Source organism: Tachyglossus aculeatus, chromosome X3 (genome assembly GCF_015852505.1).
Source record: "Tachyglossus aculeatus isolate mTacAcu1 chromosome X3, mTacAcu1.pri, whole genome shotgun sequence".
In the NCBI taxonomy this organism is placed as follows: domain Eukaryota; kingdom Metazoa; phylum Chordata; class Mammalia; order Monotremata; family Tachyglossidae; genus Tachyglossus; species Tachyglossus aculeatus.
This window is the reverse complement of record NC_052099.1, coordinates 17,514,242-17,537,249: the sequence shown is the minus strand read 5'-3', so window position 1 is coordinate 17,537,249 and position 23,008 is coordinate 17,514,242.

Below are 23,008 nucleotides of genomic sequence, written 5' to 3'. Positions count from 1 at the left end.
ATCTGTAAATTATATATTATAAATTGTTAATTTACACTGGTGTCTGTCTCCCTTTCTAGACTGTAAGCTCACTGTGGGGCAGGGATGTGTCTACCAGCTGTGTTGTACAGTTCCATGCTCTGTTCCGTGCTCTGCCCACAGTAAACGTTCAACAAATACCGATGTTGATGATGATGATAGGAAGAGCTTCTCCCCACCAGCGATCATTCACATAAAATAGTGATGCCGGTCACTTGAGCTTTCATTCATTCAATTTTATTTATTGAGCACTTTATATGTGCAGAGTACTATACTAAGCATACAATACAATGATAAAGACACATTTCTGCCTACAGTGAGCTTGCAGTCTAGAGGTGGGGGAGATGGACATTGAAATAAATAAATTACAGATATGTACATAAGTGCCGTGGGGCTAGGAGGGGGCTTTCTGGGTGGTAAAGTGTTAGCTTTCAGTGTGCATAATGGAAAAGCATCTGGGTTTTGGTTTCTTTTCCTGTAGAGCCATCCCCTTGAAGGCAGATGTAATAATAATATTAATAATAACAATAATTGTGGTATTTGTAAAACACTTACTATGGGCCAGGCACTGTACTAAGCTCTGGGGTGGATATAAACAAATCACGTTGGACACAGTCCCTGTCCCATGTGGGACTCACTGTCTCAATCACCATTTTACAGATCAGGTAACTGAAGCACAGAGAAGTACAGTGACTTGTCCAAGGATTCAAGCATTCAAGTGGCAGAGCCAGGATTAGAACCCATGACCGTCTAACTCCCAGGCTCCTGCTCTATCCACAACACCATGTTGCTTTGCCTTCAGATACATTCCAGGTATCTTCCACAGGGCCTGATTCCAGTCTCTGTAACCCTGGATGATAATTTCCATTCCATTTCAGTGGTCAAATATTTATTTGGCTGAACCTTTCTGGGATACTGTATCCCTCTTGACTGCTGTGCATTGATGTTTCTTGTGACAGCATAATGTCTGTGCATTTAATATCTTCGTCAGTACAGCACAAAAGGTACAGAATATTACCAAAATGCATGTCACTTTTAAAGTAAATTATGTAAAAAACAGGAATTGTTAGGAGTGCATATGATAGTACACACATTGAACTGTTGAACATCTGCTGCAGGAAGAAAAATGACATTTATTTAGTAGAACTTGGAATAACTCCCACAGTGAATTTGTTGAATTTTCAAAGTCCATGGAAGTTATATTGTCAAGGTAATTCCTCACAAATTTTATTGAGTTATTTTCCTTCGGAACAGCTTGTTTTTTTAGTGACAATGATCAGTTTTATATGAACTTGTTTAACTTTTCATATCAAAATTATTTTTTCTGAAATTGTTGAAGGTTACAGCTAGTTTTCATCAAAATTTCAGTTATTTTTAATGAACTAACACATAACAATTCAACCAATAGTGTGTGTGTGTGTGTGTGTGTGTGTGTGTGTGTGTGTGTGTGTGTTCTTTTTTTCCATCTCTTGGTTTTGACTTAGGAATGGAGTACTGCTCTAAACTTTTGGATAAGTGAGTGGAGGAAAGGAGCTAAAATCTTTGTGGGAGGGATGGATATTGGTGTTTTATGTTCAGGGTTCTTGAAATTACAATGCACAGTATTTTCCTATCATTTTGTCAGTGAGATAGAGAGGGTGGCAATTTTAATCCTTGGTTACGTTTGCTGGCATTTCCTGATATTTACTAGTTAAATGTTGATAATCATCACCTTCAAGGGCATTAAGTAGTGTTTGTTATCATGTCATCTGTCTTCTAAATAACGGTGGTTTTCTTTCAGTGAGACTATTAGTGCCTTTTCCTGAGAATGCAATTCTCTTGGGCCTCTGATCCAATGTTTAGCTTTTACTACTTGTTGATTAATTCTTGACAACTCAATAGAAGTGCAGTTGATTTCAAGTTGAGTGTTTATCCATTTTTCTAGATAGAGCTCCAACTCCCAGTTTTAATTCAGTTTTGAATTCCTTTTGTGTCCCTTGAGTTTTCCCTAGTGCACCCCAGCCATTTCAGTTTATAAGAATGAATGAGAGTGAGGACAGGGTAATTAATACTGGCAGTTGGGTGTCAAAAATATTGAGAATAGCTAAACTATCTATTTGTCTACACTTGAGGCTAGGGTGTGATTGTGAAGCTCTGAAAACTAAACCAGAAAAAAGCAGGAGCTGATGCCCAGAATGACCCAATCTGGAGGTGTTTTTTTCCATCTAAGGAATGGCTGGTTTTAGAAAGCATGTGAAAATGGGGCTTTGTCATCCACAGACATAGATGCAAAAAATAGATGCCAAAATCAGTTGTCAGAAGTAGAAAGATAAATAAATGAGCTATGACTGGGTAGCATCATTACTGCTGCTAGTAGTCATTGTTCTTTCATCACCTCCACTTTCTAACGAATATACAATAACCTAGGAGGACCACTTTTCACACCCTAAGAAAAGAGCCAAATCCCTGAGGCTGGAGTATTTCATTATTTCTAGGAATTTGGGGGAATGATGGCATTATGACTCTTATGATGTTTTCTTTAGTGAAAAAATATCTCCCATTCAGCATATTATTTTTAGAATTTTTGTCATTTCAATCTCCTCTGATGATCACAGTTATTTATTGGCATGCTTAGTTTGAAAAGCCATTTTCAGCCTTCATTTTGCCCCACAATCAAAAATTGATGTTTACTGAGTGCTTGATGTGTGAAGAGCCACTTGTCAGCTGTGTGACTTTGGGCAAGTCACTTAACATCTCTGTGCCTCAGCTACCTCATCTGTAAAATGGGGATTAAGTCTATGAGCCCCCAGTGGGACAACCTGATCACCTTGTAACCTCCCCAGTGCCTAGAACAGTGCTTTGAACGTAGTAAGTGCTTAATAAATGCTGTCATCATCATCATCATCATCACTGTACTAAGTACTTCCCAAGAGATTTCAGTCTAGAAGAGGTGGGAATGAGATAAACACTGAAGTATATTACAAGAAAGGACATACACAGATTAAACCTCACTAACAGTAAAATGATCTTTCATCATCATCATCAATTGTATTTATTGAGCGCTTACTATGTGCAGAGCACTGTACTAAGCACTTGGGAAGTACAAATTGGCAACATATAGAGACAGTCCCTACCCAACAGTGGGCTCACAGTCTAAAAGGGGGAGACAGAGAACAAAACCAAACATACTAACAAAATAAAATAAATAGAATAGATATGTACAAATAAAATAAATAGAGTAAAAAATATGTACAAACATATATACATATATACAGGTGCTGTGGGGAAGGGAAGGAGGTAAGATGGGGGGGATGGAGAGGGGGACGAGGGGGAGAGGAAGGAAGGGGCTCAGTCTGGGAAGGCCTCCTGGAGGAGGTGAGCTCTCAGCAGGGCCTTGAAGAGAGGAAGAGAGCTAGCTTGGCGGATGGGCAGAGGGAGGGCATTCCAGGCCCGGGGGATGACGTGGGCCGGGGGTCGATGGCGGGACAGGCGAGAGCGAGGTATGATGAGGAGATCAGCGGTGGAGGAGCAGAGGGTGCGGACTGGGCTGTAGAAGGAGAGAAGGGAGGTGAGGTAGGAGGGGGCGAGGTGATGGAGAGCCTTGAAGCCCAGGGTGAGGAGTTTCTGCCTGATGCGCAGATTGATTGGTAGCCACTGGAGATTTTTGAGGAGGGGAGTGATATGCCCAGAGCGTTTCTGGGCAAAGATAATCCGGGCAGCAGCATAAGGTATGGATTGAAGTGGAGAGAGACACGAGGATGGGAGATCAGAGAGAAGGCTGATGCAGTAGTCTAGACGGGATAGGATGAGAGCTTGAATGAGCAGGGTAGCGGTTGGGATGGAGAGGAAAGGGCGGATCTTGGCAATGTTGCGGAGCTGAGACCAGCAGGTTTTGGTGACGGCTTGGATGTGAGGGGTGAATGAGAGAGCGGAGTCGAGGATGATACCAAGGTTGCGGGCTTGTGAGACGGGAAGGATGGTAGTGCTGTCAACAGAGATGGGAAAGTCAGGGAGAGGACAAGGTTTGGGAGGGAAGACAAGGAGTTCAGTCTTCGACATGTTGAGCTTTAGGTGGCGGGCAGACATCCAAATGGAGATATCCTGAAGGCAGGAGGAGATGCGAGCCTGGAGGGAGGGGGAGAGAGCAGGGGCAGAGATGTAGATCTGGGTGTCATCAGCGTAGAGATGATAGTTGAAGCCGTGGGAGCGAATGAGGTCACCAAGGGAGTGCGTGTAGATCGAGAACAGAAGGGGACCAAGCACTGAACCTTGGTGAACCCCCACAGTGAGAGAATGGGAGGGGGAGGAGGAGCCTGCAAAAGAGACTGAGAAAGAACGACCGGAGAGGTAAGAGGAGAACCAGGAGAGGACGGAGTCTGTGAAGCCAAGGTCAGATAGCGTGTTGAGAAGAAGGGGGTGGTCCACAGTGTCAAAGGCAGCTGAGAGGTCGAGGAGGATTAGGACAGAGTAGGAGCCGTTGGATTTGGCAAGCAGGAGGTCATTGGTGACCTTTGAGAGGGCACCATATAGCCTGAGGTTTTACGACAATATGATGTGCACTTTTAGTCCATCAAGGGTGAAATATATGCTTTATTCAACCACATTTATCATTTTAATAAGCCACTTGATTAAATTGTATTTCTGCCCATCTATTATGATTGATTGGAAGTAAGCTCCCTGAAGACAATGATCACGTGCCCTGCCTCTGTTTTACTCTTCCAAGAGTTTGATACAGTATTGTACAAACAGTGGATTCTCCGCACCTTGCACATTCATTCATTCGTTTGTTCAGTCATATCTACCGAGTAGTTACTGTGTGCAGGGCACTGTACTAAGCGCTTGGGATAGTACAATACAACAATAAACAGATTCCCTGCCCACAGTGAGCTTATTGTTTTGAGAAGGGGAGACAGACGTTAATATAAATAAATAAATTACAGATATGTACATAAGTGCTGTGGGGCTGGGCGGGGGGGAACCAAGGGAGCACAAAGGTGATGTAGAAGGGAGTGAGAGAAGAGGAAAGGGGGCTTAGTCAGGGAAGGCTTCTTGGAGGAGATATACCTTCAATAAGGCTTTGAAGTGGGGAGAGAGTAATTGGCAGATTTAACGAGGGAGGGCATTCCAGGCCAGAGGCAGGACTTGGGCAAGGGGTGAGTGGTGAGAGAGACAAAACTGAGTCCCAGTGAAAATGTTAGTGTTAGGGGAGTGAAATGTGTGGGTTGGGTTGTAGTAGGAGAGTAGCAAGGTGAGGCAGGAGGGGGCAAGGTGATTGAGTGCTTTAAAGCCAATGGTGAGGAATGTTCATTTGATGTGGAGATGGATGGACAATCACTGGAGTTTTTTGAGAAGTGGGGAGACCTGTCCCGAACGCTTATGTAGAAAAATAATCTGGGCAGCAGAGTGAAGTAAGACTGGAGTGGGGAGAGACAGGAGGCTGGGAGATCATCAAGGAGCCTGATGCAGTAATCCAGGTGGGATAGGCTGAGTGATTCTATTAATATGGTAGCAGTTTGAATGGAGAGAACAGGGCAGATTTTAGCAATGTGTGAAGGTGGGACTGACAGGATTTAGTGATGGATTGAATATGTGGGTTGAATGAGAGAAAGGAGTCAAAGTTATGGGTTTGTGAGACAGTAAGATGGTGGTGCCTTCTACAGGGATGGGATAGTCAATTGCGCAACATAAGTGCTCAATAGTACTTGGGTTTTTTTTTACTCAGTAAGTACCAATGATTACCATGACTACTATTGCTGTTTGCTTGGTGGAACGTGTGAATAAAATGGATGGGTAGGGACAGTCGCTATATGTTGCTGACTTGTACTTCCCAAGCGCTTAGTACAGTGCTCTGCACACAGTAAGCACTCAATAAATATGATTGAATGAATGTATGAATGAATGAATGGTCTCAATATCCACAAGGAGGCTGCCTGGGTATGTACAACCCTAAGGATCAGAATACATAATGTGAGGCACCGAATCAACAATGTGATACAGTCACGGACAGCTGGGAGAGCACTGAGTAGACAGATCAGCCTACCAGGCAGAAATCAGAGGAGGAGCTCTTCTCTTTCAACAGGACCAGCACAGTATTAGGATACCGAGGTCAACCTCAAAAACAGAGACAGTCCCTGTTTGGATCAAAGAAACAGCACAGCAAGGACCCACCTTGAAATGCCCATGATATGGAACAGGGTATTATTCCCAGATGTATTCTGTGTTTGGGAGATGGTGCTGCTATCATTGATATCCTTCCCAAACATGTGTATGTGTGTGTGCGTGCATGTGCGCATCTAAACACAGAGTAGTAACATTTAATAATAATAATAATTATAGTATTTGTTAAGCACCTACTATGTGCAAAGCACTGTTCTAAGTGTAAGGTAGATACAAGGTAATCAGGTTGCCCCACGTGGGGCTCACAGTCTTAATCCCAATTTTACAAATGGGGTAACTGAGGCACAGAGAGGTTAAGTGACTTGTTCAAGGTCACACAGCAGACAAGAGGTGGAGCACGGATTAGAACCCACGTCCTCCGACTCCCAAGCCCGCGCTCTTGCCACTAGGCTGATATCTGTGTCTATGTGAGTATAATCATAATACTAAAAGTGTTTCCTTTCCTATCCAAAGTTGTTTATGGTAAGACCCACTTGTATCCACTACGCTGATCCAAATGTTCACTACAGAATATCATGCGTACAATTTTGAAGATGTGTTGGGAAACATTATTTGACAGCTGTCTCTAAGACCTTTAAATGAATGGGTTATCTATTTTAGTAGACTTTTCTAAGGATCCAGTATGTTTCAGTTCACAAATATATGAATTTATTTCAGTTATGCGAAGGGTGCTTATTATGTACTATCAGTGATGCAAGAGCCTTGCTTCCACAAATGTACACTAATGCATGGTAATACTGATTTAAAGAATATACCTTATTGGTTATAATTAATATGTTTAAAATCATGTCAAACTCAAAAAAGTGTCTTCATTTTTGCATTATACATATGTATGTATACATGCAAAGAAATCCAAATTAAAACCTATTTTATTATCAGTATAGTAATGTTTTCTTAATAGAACATTTTCATAGAATATAGATCATGCTAAAATAGTGCTTACATTTTTAAAAAATACAGACACATATATAGAGAGTAAACTATATGATATCCATCTAGCATATGGAATCCCCAGTGAGAGATACAAGCAGGCCTCAGTCCCAGGACCTCAGGACCCAGGATCATGGTGAAGGAATTAAGTTTATAGTACTAGTGGCTTTCCCAGAGGCATGCATTAATCTCTCCTTCCTGCCAGTCCAGTTTCCTCTGGGGCATGAAGTGCTGGAAGGGAATAATAATAATTAATGATAATGATGGAATTTGGTAAGCACTTACTGTGTGCCAGGCCCTGAACTAAGCACTGGGGTGGATACAAGCAAATCGGATTGGACCCAATCCCTGTCCCAGATGTCACAGTCTCAATCCCCATTTTGCAGATGAGGTAACTGAGGCACAGAGAAGCAAAGTGACTTGCCCAAGGTCACATAGCTGGGAGAGGGTGTGGCACATTGTATAGTCTATGAGAAGTTGTGTTAAATGCAGGTCTGGTGACAGCAGCATGGTACTGATGCTGTGACATAACATCATGACTGGGCAGGAGGTTGCCTTGGTAACACACCGTAGCCTTTGACTTTAGACCGTTGTGTAGTGAGCTGTTCTTCAAGATTTCTGCTTGGCCTGTGCTCCTCAATAAATGCCCTCACTGATTCTTTGGACAGAGACCAGCCCTGCCTAGTGGATAGCGTGGGCCTAGGAGTCAGAAGGATCTGTGTTCTGCCTGCTGTGTGACTTTTGGGCATGTCACTTGACTTCTCTTTGCCTCAGTTAATGCATCTGTAAAATGGGGACAGGACTGAAAACCTGATTATCTTGTATCTACCCCATTGCTTAGAACAGTTCTTGACACATAGTAAGTGCTAAACAAATACCATTAAAAAAAACCCAAAATGAAACAAAAAAAACCTTTTTTCTTTGTCACAGCCCCAGAGGCAGGTCTCTTGACTTCCAGCCCTGTACCCTTTCTACTAGGCCACGCTGCTTCCCTCTATGGATGTGTGTTTTGCTTGTATCACTAGACGATCATATATCACTGATCGAATGTTAGCTCCTTTGTGAAGTTTTCTTAGAAAAATCAGGTCTTTACTTTCTCAACCTGTCAACAACAAAGAAGCTCCTTAGACTTGAATATTAGATCATTTTGTGTACATTATACGGAAGAAACAAAAAAAACTTATCCAGATCACTGAACATGAAAAAATGATTGGCTTTCTTCAACATTGTCAGCCATGTGCTAAAGAGGCGAAATGATTCAGAAAACAATGTGAAACATAGAAAAGAAAGGCACAAAATGTTCTATAGAAAAGCAAAGGACAGAAAAGATGGCTCTGCTAATTCATTTCTCTTCCAATTCAAAATATTCCCTCAACATAGCAATGTATTTGTTTGGGAACATTGTCAGCAGGTCTATTGTTCTTGAACCTAAAAAGTATTACCTTGTCCCCTTGCTCACTCGCCCACAGCAAGCATTTCCATTGAGAGAGTGGATCTATGCAGTGGCAGAGTTTAGCCCTGGGGATAATTGAGAGCTTTAGGGCCGATTAGTAACCTTTGCATCAGTGGCTGGGGAAGTAGCTCATGAATTGATCCTCTATTGATTGAATAGGACATTTTGGGTCAGTTTTATTTTCTACCATCTGTTCATTCCATTTTCAGAAAGAGGAGACATCAAAATTTTTTAATAATAATAATAATGCCAGTATTTGTTAAGTGCTTACTATGTGCCAAGCATTGTTCTAAGCGCTAGGTAGATACAAGGTAATCAGGTTGTCCCACATGGGGCTCACAGTCTTAATCCCCATTTGACAGATGAGGTAACTGAGGCACAGAGAAGTTGTCACTTGCCCAAAGTCACACAGGTGATAAGTGGCGGAGCCGGGACTAGGACCCGCGACCTCTGACTCCCAAGCCCACTAAGCCATGCTACTTCTCTATTTGTTTTTTAAGTGCGAGCCATCAATAAAATTGATTCACTGGGCAGTATGTCCTAGCGGAAAGAGTGTGGGGTTGGGAGTCAGGAGACCTGGGTTCTAATCTCAGCTCTGCTACTGGCCTGCTGTGACACCTTGGTAAATCACTTAATGTCTTTGGGCCTCAGTTTCCACATCTGTAACATGCAGTAAAATAATTCCTCTCCCCAGCTCTCACAGTGTGAGGTGGGACAGTGGTTATGTCTGATCTGTTGATCAGAATTTAGCCCAGTGACTTGCACTTACTAGTAAGTGCTTTTCAGAACCATCATTACATGCACCTTGCTCTTCCATCCAGTGTAGATCAATCAGACAGTCAATGGTATTTATTGAACACTTATGGTAGGCAGTGCACGGTACTAAGCACTTGAGAGTGCTTACAAAGGGGTTGGTAGACATGTTCCCTGCCTAGAGATCTCCTTGGCTTTTTGCTGAGTTGAGTGGAGAGGATCTCAGCCCTCCTGCATCATTTTCCATCAATGACTGGAAGATTGACTTCTTGATAATCCTTTGCACATAGTAAGCAGTTAATAAATGCCATCATTATTATTACTAGTGAGGTTCCACCTTATCGCTCCTTGGACCCTTTCCCTTTGGCCCCCTTCTGAGCCCCACCAGGGGCTAACAGGGTATGCTCATTGCAGGGTGAAATTCCTCAATGTTCACCTCTTATTGGCACCTGAGACAGAGGATAGTCGCATGCACTTGGACATACACATACAACACAGATACACCAAACCTATATACACATATGCGGGCTCTCTCTCTCTGTCTCATCCCCAATCTGAACAGCATTCAGCCATATAAGTAAGTCTGCCCCTCCATTGGGAACAAAATAGTGTTTTCATCAGTGGACCCAAGCCCAACAGTTAAGGTTGAATAGCAATTTCCAGTTTAACCAAGCTCCCTCTTTTCACCTGCTTCTATAGAGACTATGTCAGAAAATGAAGGCATTTGAGCTGAAAATTTCCATCCTTGACCTTGATTCAAAAGCAATTTATTTGATGTGAATGTCAAAGTCAAAGCAGTCCTGTGAAGGTAAAAAAAAATTACATTTTTTTTTTCCTTTGGTAAAATAGTTACATGACTATTTTCCAGGACACATGTACTTCAGAAGCAGTTGAACTATATCACAGGCCTCCAACGCAGTGTATTTTTTTCCCTCCTCATTATGGAAAGATGATGAGACAAAGATGTTCGACCTCGCTTGTGAGAAAGTTCTTAAAGGGCTATTTAGGGATGGAAACAGAAGGTTCGGCTTGGTGGATATGGGGTGGATTTTACCCAGAATACCTAGGGTCTGGACTTCTAAGTATGGGTCACTGAAATGGGAGGAAGGACTAGACCTTTGAAGAAATGCTGAAAAATAAGCTGCATTACTTGAATAAAGCTATGAGGGCAATAGCTGACAAAAAAAGAAGAGGCGAGACACCAAATCTCCGGCCCACCGCATTTTAATTTCACTGTTGATACAATTAATGTAAATAGTTAACCATTTTCAGGAAAATAATAGATGAGAGAAGGTGGAATGCTGGCATTTCTTTTCAGAATCTTGAGAAATTGAACAAAAAGCTTCCTCCTGGAGAATGGATGACTATAATTCTTAATAAAAAACAGAGGGATGGACTCTGGGAAAGACTTTGCTAAGAAGCAAATGATGAATTGATTAATTTTACCCTTCACAATGGCAGACATCGATGTTCAGTAGGCCTTTTTAGCCACTTCCATTTTCTAGTCCTATTGAATAAAACAAAATTAAAAGCCAACAGTAAAAATAGGAAGCTTTTTTTGTCCCATTAACCATGACGTAGTCCATTTGTTTTTGTTTTTTCACTTGGAAGCTTAGTTCTCTTTGCTGATTAGGCCAACACTTTCTTTGAAGTCTTCCCATTCAAACATTTGAGACTGACTATGAGACACCTGGCATGGCTCAGTGGAAAGAGCATAGGCTTGGGAGTCAGAGGTCAGGGGGTTCAAATTCTGGATCTGCCAATTGTCAGCTGTGTGACCTTGGGCAAGTCACTTAGCTTCTCTGTGCCTCAGTTACCTCATCTGTAAAATGGGGATTAAGACTGTGAGCCCCATGTGGGACAACCTGATCACTTTGTATCCTCCCCAGTGCTTAGAACAGTGCTTTGCACTTAGTAAGCACTTAACAAATGCCATCATTATAATTATTATTTTAGGAGCATCAAAAAATAATCTTAACATGGGCCAAGAACTTAAAACAAGAAAAAGACTTTTCTTTCAGGTACCCCCCCAAATTTCCCTGCAAAAATGAAAGTAAAGAAAGGTAACTTCATCATCATCAATGGTATTTATTGAGCACTTACTATATGTAGAACACTATACTAAGTACTTGGAAAAGTACAACAGAGTTGGTAGACACGTTCCCTGTCCATTCTCTTCCTTTAAGAATAATAATAATAATAACAATACAATTATGGTATTTGGTAAGTGCTTTCTATGTGCCAGGCACTATACTAAGCACTGGGGTGGATACAAGCAAATCAGGATGGACACAGTCCCTGTCTCACATAGGACTCACAGTCTCAATCCCCATTTTACAGATGAGGTAACTGAGGCACAGAGAAGTAAAGTGACTTGCCGAGATTACACAGCAGACAAGTGGCAGAGCCAGGATTAGAACCCATGACCTTCTGATTCCACGGTGCATACTCTATCCACCATGCCATCCTGCTTCTCCAAGCAAAAGAACCATCATCTTGTAATAGTTGGCGCTGATGAGAATTCAATTGCATGAACCACAGGGTTTCTAGAAATTTGGAAGGCATTTTCCTCATAGATCACATTTTCATCTTTCACAGATTCTGTAGAATGTGTCTACTTATATTGAAGGTGTAGATTATCATTTTAAAAAATGCATTGACAGAAAGACATGATTAATTCATTATGTCAATTACCATGAAAGGTTGCTTAAGTAAGGGGAATTTTGTCAACAAATCAGCATGCACATCATTTCAAATCCATCAGCTTCACCCAGTGATTTTTGAACATCTTCTAGTGAACTTTCTAGACTTACACTTTTCCATCTATTTCCTCATATATTTTGCCAAAGGTAGTCAGTACTGAACAGTGCCAGAAATTATGAAGATCTGCTGTGGGAAGAATTCTTCACAGCTGTTGATGTCTTTACAAGGCTGCCTGGGGAGTGAAGTGGTTCACGCCTTTATACAGGTAACATTTCATCTAGAATACTAACAATTCCAGGAGGAAGGGAGAAATCAATTTTTTAAAATCCTTAACAGAAATCACATGTGAAAAAGAATCTGATCAAAGTTACTATTTCCAAAACATCACAGTTCTACTGTATAACTCTAAATGTGACACATTTCCATATTTCACATATTGATTTATGTATTCTCTGATGCCAAAACGTAAAGATTTATAAAGCTATATAAGCTCGTTGTGGACAGGAAACATATCTCCTGACTCTCTTGTATTTTACTCTCCCATGTGCATAGTATGGTGCTCTACAAACGGTAAACACTCAATAAATGCCACTGATGATAACTTTATCATATTTACATATTCATTAGGAGTCAGACATTTTGTTTTCCAAGGATCAAATAGCAAATTACCACTGGGTGTCTGCTGTGATCATTGATGTTTTAATTTGCTCAGAAATGAAATCAGCATCTGGAGTCATAGTTAAAATATTTTTCTCTTTTGTCTGTTCTTGATTCATAATGGCTGGTCATAGTCACTGGAGGAATTTAGGAATCAGGCAGGGAAAGGATTGCAATATTGTTGGGATGATTCACTGTGGGCTTCATTTCTCTATTTGAGCTTTCGGTAGCAGAGTACCCTGATGGCGCTGAGCATTAGGGAGAGGCAGAAGGTCAATCAGTCGATCAATCAATGGTATTTATTGAGTGTTTACTACATTCAGAGTACTGTACTAAACACTTGGGAGACTACAGTGCAACAGAATTAGCAGGCATGTTCCCTGCCTGCAATGAGATTACTTTCTATACGAAGAGACAGACATTAATCTAAGTAATGTATAATATATGATTCAAAAGTTTACGCATTAGTTCTGTGGGTTTGAGGGTGGGGAAAATATCCAGTGTCTTAAGGTCATGGATCCAAGTGCATTGATGGTGCAGAAGGGAGTATGAGTTGGGGAAAAGAGGTCTCTGATGTGACCATGTGTCTGTCAGTTGTTACATCGTACTCTCCCAAGTGCTTAGTACAGTGCTTTGCACAAAGTAAGCACATAATAAATATGATTGAGTGAATGAATGAGTAATGCCTTGAAGGTGGGCAAAGTGGTGGTCTAGTATATGTGGAGGGGGAGGGAGTTCCAGACCAGTGGACAGACATGGGGAAGGGTTGGCGATGAGATGGATGAGACTGGGCACAGTGAGGAAGCTAGAGAAGCAGAGATCAGTTAGGTGAGGTGGTAGGGAGCAAGCAGACTGTGTGCTTTACAGCTGTTGGTAAGGAGTTTCTGTTTGATGCAGTGGTAGATGGGCAGCCATTTGAAGTTTTTGCGGAGTGGACAGACATGGACTGAAGTATTTTTAGAAAAATGGCCCGTGCAGGAGAGGGATATGTGGACTAGAGTGGGGATAGACAAAAGGCTGGGAAGTCAGCAAGGTAAGGCAGGATAGGATCAGTGCTTGGATCAGCATGGTAGCAATGTGGATGGAGAGGAAGGGGTGGATTTTAGCAGTGTCGTGGAGGTAGAACTGTCAGGGTTTGGTGACAGATTGCATATGTGGGTGGAATGAGAGAGATGAGATGAGATGACAATGCTAAATTTACGGGCTTGTGAGATAGGGAGGATAGTGGCATGGCAACAAATGAACAGGCAGGCAGGGTGGGTGGGAACCCATTGTGAAGTGAATAGGTGGTCTTCTTCCAGGCTGGAGAGTGCTCGGCACACCATCAGTACTCGATCGATACCACTGATTGATTGATTGACGGTTGGCCAGCTCCAGCAGAACCAGGACTAGTACCTATCTCCCAATTCTGGATCCAGGCTCTTTCCACTGGACCAAAAAGAATAAGAAATGGCCAAGTTTGAAATCCTCATGCTGTCGCCCCCAAACAAGGTAATTACATGGTGCCACTCTCAAAGCACTTAAGTTATGTAAATGTCATTTTATTAATAGCTACCCACTGGAGAGAACTAATTACAGATGTCTAGTCTCAATATTTTATATACCGCTGCCCTTCTAATGTCAAGGGGGCACAGTGGCAATTGCTTTGGTGTGGGTGAGGGTGACTCAATAAGACTGCGGCATGAGTGACAGTGCTCCCAGTCATTCAGGTCAATCATTGTTATTCAGTTTAAAGCATTAAAATACATTAAAGATAGGGGAAACACTCAGCAGAGTGTTGGGATAGGTACTTAAGATGTACAATGCTGGGGTGGAGTGAATATCAAAGTGTTTAAGCAGCGTGGCTCAGTGGAAAGAGCACGGGCTTTGGAGTCAGAGGTCATGGGTTCAAATCCCAGCTCCACCAATTGTCAGCTGTGTGACTTTGGGCAAGTCACTTAACTTCTCTGGGCCTCAATTCCCTCATCTGTAAAATGGGGGTGAAGAATGTGAGCCCCTCATAGGACATTCTGATCACCTTGTAACCTCCCCAGCGCTTAGAACAGTGCTTTGCACATAGTAAGTGCTTAATAAATGCCATTATTATTATTATTTTTTAAGTGTGATGTGGGGCAGGGGTGAGGAGAGAATCACAGTGCTTAAGGAGTTATAGACCCAAGAGCATAGGCAATGTAGAGGGGTAGGTGAAAAGGGTGAATAAGTTCACTGAGGCTCAGAGAAGTTAAATGACCTGCCATAGATCACACAACAGACAAGTGGCCTTGGGTAAGTCACAAGTTCTCTGGGCATCGCTTATCTCATCTGTAAAATGGGGATGAAGATTGTGAGCTCCATGTGGATCATGGACTGTGTCCAAACTGCTGAGCTGGTATTTCCCCTAGTGCTTATTACAGTGCCTGGCACGTTGTAAGCACTTAACAATAACATTGTTACAAGCACTGTGGCCAAGTTGATAGAGCATGGGCCTGGGAGTCTGAAGGATCTGGATTCAAATCCAGGCTCCGCCACTTGTCTGCTGTGTGACCTTGGGCAAGTCACTTAACTTCTCTGGATCTCCGTTCCCTTATTGGTAAAATGGGGGTTAAGACTGTGAGCTTCATGTGGGATGTTGACTGGGACTAATCTGATTAGCTTGTATATACCCCAGGGCTTAGTACAGTGCCTGGCTTATAGTAAATGCTTAACAAATATCATATAAAACCACATGTAATTTGGATTTCAAATTTAGATAGCATCTGCTTTAAAGGTTTCCCTCCTTTCACACCTCTGCAAGTCACAGGATTTTCACTGTGCTTGGGTTCCCTGAGTGGGGATTTTTAACATGTTTTCTGGCTCTTGAACTATCAAAATAAAATAAAAAAAGCACCCCTAGCATGAAAAGAGATTGACTTGTTTAGCTATTTCAGATGAGAAAATTAATAACCCTAACAACCTATAAATCAATTGGAAACTACTTCGTATCTGTACAGAGTAAGCATTTCATGACTGCCATTAAAATATTGTTATTATTATTATTACTCAGAAATGGGGATATTCATGAACTCTAAGATGAAGTAATGGCTACTTGCTTGGGGTAGAAAGAAGAGAAAGCTATCCACAGAGGGAAAGAAATTGAAATCCAGCTAAAGGAAGCTTGATATGGGTCAGGAACATGCCTACCAACTCTTCTATGTTGTACTCTCCCAAGTGCTTAGTACAGTTTCTAGACTGTGAGCCCGTTGTTGGGTAGGGACCATCTCTATATGTTGCCAACTTGTACTTCCCAAACGCTTAATACAGTGCTCTGCACACAATAAGCGCTCAATAAATACAATTGAATGAATGAATGAATACAGTGTTCTGTGCATAGCAAGTGTCCAATAAATATGATTGATTGATGGATTAATGATACACATAAGAGCATAGACATTTTGGGTCACTGACTGGCAAGGATCCAACATGTCTACCCTTCTTCTGGCCTAGATCTGACTCATGAAGCCTGTACCAGCTGTAGCTTAGGAAGAGTTCAGGGTCTTCCAGAACCGTCGGACTGACAATCAAGGAAGGACCCAAAGTCCCCCAGAGTCCAGCCAGGATAGAGTCAATCAGATATCTCAAAGTGATTTCCAAATATGAGTGGGGCCTAGGGGAAAGAGCATGGGCCTGGAAATCAGAGGACCTGTTTGCTGTGTGACCTCAGGCAGGTCACTTAACATCTCTGTGCCTCAGTTTCCTCATCTATAAAATGGGAATTCAGTACCAGTTTTCCTACCTGTTACCTTCTGAGCCCCATGTGGGACAGGGACTCTGTCATACCTGATTAATTTGTATTTACCCCAGCACTTAGAATAGCATTTGACACATAGTAAGGCTTTTTTTTTAATGACATTTGTTAAGCGTCCTACATTAAGCTTTCAGTCCTAATCCTCTTTTTACAAATGAGGTAACTGAGGCACAGTGAAGTAACTGCCCAAGATTACACAGCAGGTACATGGCAGAGTCAAAATTAAAACCCAGATTCTTCTGACACCCCAGCTCAGGCTCTCTCCACTAGGCCATGCTGTTTAACAATTATCAATTTTCAAAAAATGTTTGCAGCATCTTGAAAGAAGTATCACCCAGTGGTTAAAGTCATGCCTACCTATATGTACTTCCTTCTTGCCTTCGAAATATATCCATGTTGAAGTAAATGTAAGGTGTGCATTTCCTTTTTCTTGAAAAAGAAAGAATGTGATGATGTGATGGAGTCTCTCTTCAGGAAGGACATACGATCATGATCCTGAGACTTCAGGACCAAGAATCCTCATTCAAGAATTGATTCTGGTTCTGGTGGTTTGCATAATGCCCCTTGGCACCTGCTCGCCCTTGCCAGTCGTGTTTCTGCACAGCACAACGTGGGAGTGACAAGCAGGGGTGTGACACATTACAGTGTCTTTAGAGAGAGGGTCTGGGTCCATGTCAGCCAATCCCAGGTAGGAACCAGGACTAGAGGCTGCTCTCCTGGACTCTGCCCACTGAGCTCCCAGGAGGGTTAATTCAATGATATGGGCATCAAGTGAATAAATCACTGCTTCAAACTTGAACCTTTGATGAAGGCAGTCCAGCTGTAGTTTAATGCAAGGTCAGAATTAATCCAATCCTTTCTGGAGTGGAGAGCAGAATTAGATTTTTCCATTATCAGATGTGATATCATGTCCATGCTGCTTATCGCTTGAAAATTAAAATAGGCTCAGAACCTTCAAACTCACCCGGGCGTGAGCCAGCACTTGCCTAGAAAGCTATCCAGCAGAGACACCAGGATGCCGTTCCCGTCTAAATAAAACATGCGGTCAACATGGTACCTGCCACTGCCTGCGATTGAATAGTCACCTCCGTGGGAGGCAGGAACGATTACTATGTAGATTTATGGTGGACATAAATGGCCTTGGCAGGGGAAGGAGAGGAAAAATGAGGAATCTATGGAAATGTATCATGGCAATAAAGGGACAAGCTATCAAAGGGAGTCAAGGTGATGTAGATCCCTGAGAGAGACAGAGAAAGGCTGAGGCTCACTTGGCTTGTTTATATCACTCAACCCTTCAACTGGTGCACCAACTCCCTTACCATGATCATGTCATCCTTTCAGAAAAGCATTTAACTCCACAACTTCTCTAGACGCCTGCCAGGCTGGCCTTCAAAAGGTGCTAGATTATGGGCCGTTTCCTCTTCCACTTTTTCCTTTTCTTCTTTCTCCACTGTTGTACCCTGCCTGACTGTGCCTCAATTCATCTGTTTTTTTTTTCTCCAAACGATATTTATTAAACATTTACTCTGTGTCAAACATTGTTCGAATCGCTAGGATAACTAAAAGTGGCACGGTCCCTATCCCTCTTGGGCTCACAGACTGAGTAGAAGGGAGAACAGAAGCACAGAGAAGTTAAGTGACGTGCCCAAGGTCATGTAGCAAGCCTGTAGCCGAGCTGGAATTAGAACCCAGGTCTTCTGACTTTCAGACCTGTGCTCTTTCCACTAGGTCACACTGCTTCTTTCTTTTCCTCTTCCACTCCTTCTGAAACCCCACCTCCTGAAAAGGGATATATTCCCCAGAGAATTCCCTTGACCCATTTGGATCACCCCAATAGCCACCCTTAACACTTCCTTTATTTAACCACTGGCCCATCATCTATCTCCTCTCAATTGTTTCCAGGCCAGTTTATTCCTGCTTGTCTCCATTACTGGATTGTAAACTCTTCTTGAGGACAAGAACCATGTCCATCATTTTAATTATGTGCTCCCAAACCTGTAATACAATATTTTACCCATTCAGGAAATGCTATTGGTTGATTGTAGAATATTTATCCAGGCAGAATGGGGAATGCAAAGGGACAAAAGGTAGGTTGTAAGTGAGTAGTAGACCTTCTAGGGGAAGAAATGGAAGAAATTGTGTCAGAATCACAAGACCCCTTCAATTGTATGGTTTAGTCAATTCTGTGGATTCCGTTGTATGGTTTAGTCAATTCTGTGGATTCTGGACAGACTGGTGCCACCTGTGAAACTTTCTGTGAAGGAAGGGGAAAGTGCTCCTTTGACCCCTCTCTTAGTTTCTTGGCAACAATACCTCCTCCTTGGTGGCTAATCCTTGACAATTTAGGAACTCTAAGGTCAATAATGTGAAATCCTGTGTGACTGCATCATCAACATTCTGACGGTTTCATTGTACTCTCCCAAGTGCTTAGTGGCTCAGTGGGTAGAGCACAGTCCTGGGAGTCAGATGGTGATGGGCTCCAATCCTGGCTCTGCCACTTGTCTGTGTTGTGACTTTGGGAAAGTCACTTTACTTCTCTTGGTCTCAGTTACCTCATCTGTAAAATGGGGATTGAGACTGTAAGCCCTATATGGGACAGGGACTTTGTCCAACCCGATTTGCTTGTATCCACCCCAGCACTTAGCACAGTGCTTGGCACAGAGTAACCACATAACAAATACCACAGTTATAATTATTAGGTATTCTGTGCACTGTATATGCTCAATAAATACCTCTGATCAATAGATTGATACATGACAGTTGTTCCCACACGTTCTCTGATTTGTGACATCCTTTCCTAGCAGCTTTGGAAAAATAGACAAATATCTCTTGACTGTCCTAGTTAAATGGGTTATATCCACTCTGTTGCATCATACTCTTCAAAGTGCTTAATACAGTGCTCTGCACACAGTAAGAGCTCAATCGATGCCATTGATTGATTGATCTTAACTTCTGGGCTCTCCCCCTGATGCTGTTGCTCTCCTTAAAGGCTCAGTTTCTAAATCTGCACTGGAGCGGGCCCAGGTAGAGTTCGGTTTAACTCTTAGTAAATTTAGGGGCTTCCAGTATGGTCATTCATGGATCCGGGGGGACCTCCACACCGCTTTCCTCTTCCGTTCCACTCCTGCAGTGAAAGGGGAAGATATGCAAACGAAAGCTGATGCTTATAGACACATTATTTCACATGTTTTTGCAGGCTGGAGGTTCTCTTCTCTCCCTCTAACAGTTCCTTTACAGTCTTCTTTGTCGGCTCTCCTTCCTTCTCTCACTCTTTAACTGTGGGGGTTGCCAAGGACTCTGTTCTGGGTCCTTTATTCTTCTCACTCTACTCTCATTTTCTAAGCAAGCTCATCCAAACCCAAGGGTTCACCAACCACTTCTATGCAGGAGAGTCCAGCATCAACTTGTCTTCCAATCTCACGCTTCCTCCAGTCCTTCAAGACAGCTCCACCTTCATGAACTGATGAAATCTTAAGGACAACAGTGGCAAAAACTGCACACCTCAACCTTCCTTCCTGCACCTACTTCTCCTCCTATGCTCAACACCATATGCCTTTCCCAGAAGCTTGCGACCTTAGTGTGCTCTTTAACTCTCCTCTGGCTTTTGCTTCCTACATTCCAACTGGCCATAAACTCTCCATCTGTGTCCCTCCCTCTCCACACTTGTGGCTAGCATTTTTGTCCAAGGCCTTGGTCTTTATCATCAATCAGTCAGTGGTATTTAATGAGCACTTCCTGTGGGGTGAGCACTGTGCTTAGCACTTGTGGCAGTACAGTATGACCGAGTAGGTAGATATGCTCCCTACCCATGAGAAGCAGTGTGGCCTAGTGGAAAGTGCACAGGCCTGAAAGTCAGAGGAACTGAGTCCTGATCCCTGCTCCTCCTCCCATCTGCTGTGCGACCTTAGGCAAGTCACTTAACTTTTCTGTGCCTCAGTTACTTGTCTGTAAAAGAGGGATTAAGATGGGGGAATTTGATGTGTGACAATCTGATTATCTTTTCTCTACCTGATTGCTTAGTACAGTACATGGCACCTAGTAAGCGCTTAACAAATGCCATTAAAAAAAAAAAGGAGCTTTCAATGTAGAGGGGGAGCAGACATGAACATGTAACTCCGTTCTGGTCTTCCTGCGTCCAGCCTTTTCCCTCTTCAGTCTATTCTACCTTCTGCTGCCCAGAGCATCTTTTTAAACTGTCGTACAAATTGCATCCCTCCATTCCTCCAGAACGTCCATTGTTGCCCATTCTTCCCCATATCCAGTGTGCTCTTGGTCATTGATTCAAGATTTTCCAGCAGTGGTATCTTTCTTCTTCTTCCACTCTCTTCTCCCGTTTCATCCCAACATATTCTCTTTGCTGGTAATTGTACCTCCCCTCAACTCTCCCATCTCCAACCCATTCTGCATGCCATTCCCCCTATTCCAGGACATACACATCCTTGCCACTTACAGTCAACATAACCCCCCTACCTTCAAAGACTTCCTAGAAATCATTTCTTTAGGAAGGCCTTCCCTGACTGATCTCCACCTCCTTCACTGGGTCATCCTGAGCCTCCACTTGAAAACTAAATTCACATAACAATCAATCATTTATTGAGCACTTACTTTGTGTAGGGCACTGTACTAAGCAGCCAATTCAGTATGCTGGACTGTAGTTCTGGGCAATATTACATTAAAATACTTTTATCTTCCTCCTGACAGGAACGGTTCTTAATCAAAGATGATTTTGCGTACACTGTCCTGTGAAAATATGAAAATGAATTATTTTACCATGTTTGTAGCCTAATTTTTTGGGATAAAGCCACTCACTTTTCCAACTTGGTAGTTATTTCATTTTTCTGGTCCTCTTTAGATAAGTTGCATTCTCTAATTCTGAGTCCTGATGTAAAAAAAAAAGAAAAGATACAGTGCTTATTTTTGTATTTTTCTCTAACCAAACAAGCAACAGTCACTTTTCTCAGAAAATTTGGAAGAAAAAGAATGATTTCTGCTGTTTCTACTTAAGGTAACAATACTCGATCAGCATAAAGCCTGGAGAGAAACAGTGATATGCTAAATGGGAATACTGCTGCTTTCTCCATAAATGCTTCTTAGCAAGGAAGGTTCTGCAGGGAGATGATCAACAGATGAGATACGATCAAGCCAGTATAAATTTCATCTGGCACTTGGGTTGTCAGTGTGAAGTCCGCTTAAGTGCACAATTTCATGGTCGGGCAGTTTTCGTCCTTGCCTGAATTTATTTCCGATGGTGGTGAAAAAGATCATTGGTTTGCCACTTGCTGCTTGAGGGGATAACCCTAGATAGAAAATAAATGTTTTATCAGAATCTTCACATTTTAATTTGGTGAGAACCGATTATCAGAAGTGAAACATTTATAGTAGATCATCATTCAGTTAATTGTGTTTTTAACACACAGGTTAAAGTGTATGACAAATGAAAAAGAAAAGTAGGTAAGCAGCCCTTAATATTTTTCTATATTTTTACCAAGAACTTATTTTGAAATCTTCACTATATTAATGGAAAACTTCCACTGAAGTTACGTAGCAATAAGAAAGTATGTTAGGAGGCTGTGTATGAAAATAATAACACTGAATCGATCTCTGTAATTTATTGAACACTTACTGTGTGCAGAGCAATGTACTAGATGCTTGGGAGAGATGCTTGGAGAAGCAGTGTAGTTCAATGGAAAGTGCACAGGCTTGGGAGTCAAAGGACGTGGGTTCTAATCCTGGCTCTGCCACTTGACTGCTATGTGACCTTGGGCAAGTCGCTTAGTGATAATAATAATGATGATGGCATTTGTTAAGCGCTTACTATGTGCAAAGCACTGTTCTAAGTGCTCTCTGTGCCTCAGTTACCTCATCTGTAAAATGGGGATTAAGACTGTGAGCCCCTTGTGGGACAACCTGATTACCATGTATCTACCCCAGCGCTTAGAACAGTGCTTGACACATAGTTAAGTGCTTAACAAATACCATAATAATAATAATTATTATTATTGCAATACAATAGAGTTGGTAAACACAGTCCCTGCCCACAACTAGTTTACAGTTTAGAGTGGGAGACAGGCATTAATATAAATAAATAATTATATGAATAATATTTATATACTATTTAATAATATGCTGTATGTGTAATCTATAGGAATAATAATAATAATAATAATAATAATAATAATAATAATGGTGCTTGTTAAGCACTTACTATGTGCCCAGCACTGGTCTATGCACTGGGGCAGATACAAGATAATCAGGTTGGACACAGTCCATGTCCCGCATGGGGCTCACAGTCTTAATCCCCATTTCATAGATGAGGAAACTGAGGCACAGAGAAGTTAAATGACTTGCCTAAGGTCACACAGCAGAAAAGTGGTGGAGCTGGGTCTAGAACTCATGTCCTCTGACTCACAAGCCCATGCTCTTGCCACTAGTTGGATTTGCACAGAGGCTGTGGGACTGTTCCCAAAGGTCACAGATTCAAGTGTAATAATAAAAATAGTAATGATAATGATATTTGTAAAGCACTTACTATGTGTTTGACATATTGTCCTGAGCACTTGGGTGGAGACAAGATA